Here is a 2,871-nt window from a genome sequence, read left to right as displayed (position 1 = left end):
TCTGGACTCGCATTTCAATGTTTTTGGCTGTTTGGTTGGTTGGTTTTGTTTTTTTCCTACTGAATCTCTCTGTACTTCCCATCAGCCTTTATACATAAACTTGAGAATGAAATCAGTGGTCTCTGTTATTCAATTGATCAAGCAATCAATCATTTAGAAGGCATGACAGACCTATAAATGTCTTAGAATCCACCATGATTATATGCCAGGTGTACTGCCATATATATTTATTTGTTTAGTCCATAAACCAAATTATATCTTCTGTTGGAATTGTCTTGGCTGCCAATATCCATGAATGGAGACAGTGAAAGGACATCACAATAATTTCCCCAGAGTCAAGCAAAGAAGTGGATATTGATTTATGGTTCATTTGGCAAACATTTCATGAGCACCTACTACATGCCAGGCACCGTCCTAAACAGCATCAGTGAAAAACAGAATAATTGTAAGAAGACAGCATCCAGGCCACATGGTGCTTATCTACTGAGCAAAATAGACAACAAACAAAGAAACTAATCTACATAATTATAATGTCAAACAACAATAAGTATAAGGCAAAGTTTCAAAATGCAGCAAGTGAAAAAAATTTTCTTTAAATTCTGAAGGAACAGAAAGTGCAATAAGAAGAAACTGTAATGACTCACTTCCAGAAAAGAAAGATACTTGGATATATTGAAGCCTTTCACATTCACCTTCCTCTGCCGTGGAGTAATTCTTAGAAACGTAGTGGGAAGAAGTAGGAGGCATTCTCAAATTTTTTTCTGGAGTGTCAAGAACCACCCTCCTAGCTCTTATCAGACTGGTTTTTAGAGAGACATCAAACCTCAGCACTTTCTTCTCCAAACATGAGGTATTCCATGTTTTTATATCAATGAGCAATGGCTCTTTTAACATTTCTAGAAGAGTTCACGGTCCCCTTTGAATATCTGATTTAATCTTTTTTTTTTTAAGATTTTATTTATTTATTTGACAGAGAGAGACAGCAAGAGAGGGAACACAAGCAGGGGGAATGGGAGAGGGAGAAGCAGGCTTCCCACAGAGCAGGGAGCCCAATGTGGGGCTCGATCCCAGGACCCTAGGATCATGACCTGAGGCGAAGGCAGATGCTTAACAACTGAGCCACCCAGGCACCCCATGAATATCTGATTTAAAATAGAGAACTTCCCTTCCCCAAAATACCCTCTAGTGCCTACATAGAAAATGTTGCATTAAATTTCAGGGGAACCATTGAAAACCAATGATCCTCCTAGCAACCACTCCAAAAAAATATTTTTTTCCTGCATTATGGTGAGTGGATTCTAACTGGTTTAGGCCCAGTGGACTGTGATCCAAGAGTTCTCTGGTTTAAAAATTGCACATGTTCAGAGACCTCTTGGCCAAAGGGCTTTAGGTTGCCAGGCTGCACTGCTCAGGGAGCAAAATTCACATGTGGTACCAGCAGTACTATTGACTGCTGGTTATTAAAGACCAAATAGGATTGCAATCCTCTTAATTTAGAAAAAGAATTTTAAATATACATGTGAAATTAGATGCTACTGAAAGGCACAGAATAAATATAACAACAAAATCCTCAAAACAGTGGTTCTCAATTCATATTCACACACATATTAGAATCACTTGGGGAGTATTTAAAAAGACTGATGCTCAGGACCAAATCAGACCAATGAAATCAAATCTCTCAGAGTGGGGCCCAGGACCTGGTGGTGGTTAAAATCTCCCCAGATAATTCCAGTGCAAAGCCTGGTTGCAACCCACTGTTTTAGAAGGGCTGACTAACTCTCATGCATTGTGAACCTAGCTATAGTGAATTAAAAGAAATGCTTAAAACTAAATCCAATTGATAAGAGTTGTTTATGCAGTTGATCAGAACTTAAAGCCCAATAATTCTAATTGTTCTGAATAGTCCTAACATTTCACAGAATATATGAGGAACAGAAAACCTATCAGTAAATAGGTAGTTGGTTTCCTTTTATGGATCAAAACAAACACAAATACCTGTGAGCAAACATGCTTCCTACTCCTTCCTGGAATTCCAGTAACTAGCTTAGTTAGACACATATGAAGGCTTAATTAACATTTGCTGATTTAACCACGCTATTTTGGTCCTTTCTTTCTCCATCAAACACTCTGGGAAAGAGAACATCAGGATCATTCAGTAGGTTATCTAATGGGGCATTTAACTGCACCCTTGAGAAGCAATATTACTGATTTCATTCTTTCATTAAAATATTGACTATCTACCATGTGCCAATTACCATAATTTGTGTGAGGGATGATAATGATAATAATTTAATCCTTTCAAAATCATTTCCAACATCTTCTTTTAAACAATTATTGGACCTTAGTTCCAAGAAGATTAAGAGACCCTCAAGACCGCAGAGTTAGTGTGTGGCAGAGGGTAAACTGGAACTCCAATCTTCTAATTCCCAATGTGATGCTATTTTGCAGGGAGCAAAGTACATCAATTTATTATATGTGTAAATTTAAAGTAATAAGACTAATTCTGAAAGTAGATGATTGTGTGGAAAGAAGTCACATGTGTAACATAGAGGAACTTCCCAGTTCTATCAGTTTTGTGTAAGTAACTTTGGGATTAGAAATAGGTTCCCTGGGATGCCCAGGTGGCTCAGTCTATTAAGCGTCTGCCTTTGGCTCAGGTCATGATCCCAGGGTCCTGGGATCAAGTCCCACATCGGGGTCCTTGCTCAGTGAGGAGCCTGCTTCTCCCTCTGTCTGCTGCTCCCCCCGCTTGTGCTCTCTCTCTCTCTGACAAATAAATAAATAAAAATCTTAAAAAGAAAGAAAGAAAGAAAGAAAGAAAGAAAGAAAGAAAGAAAGAAAGAAAGAAAGAAAGAAAGAAAGAAAGAAAGA

This window comes from Mirounga leonina, unplaced genomic scaffold (assembly GCF_011800145.1).
Source record: "Mirounga leonina isolate KUSES-001 unplaced genomic scaffold, KU_Mleo_1.0 Mir_151, whole genome shotgun sequence".
In the NCBI taxonomy this organism is placed as follows: domain Eukaryota; kingdom Metazoa; phylum Chordata; class Mammalia; order Carnivora; family Phocidae; genus Mirounga; species Mirounga leonina.
The sequence above is the reverse complement of the archived record's forward strand: the minus strand, read 5'-3'. Positions refer to the sequence as shown.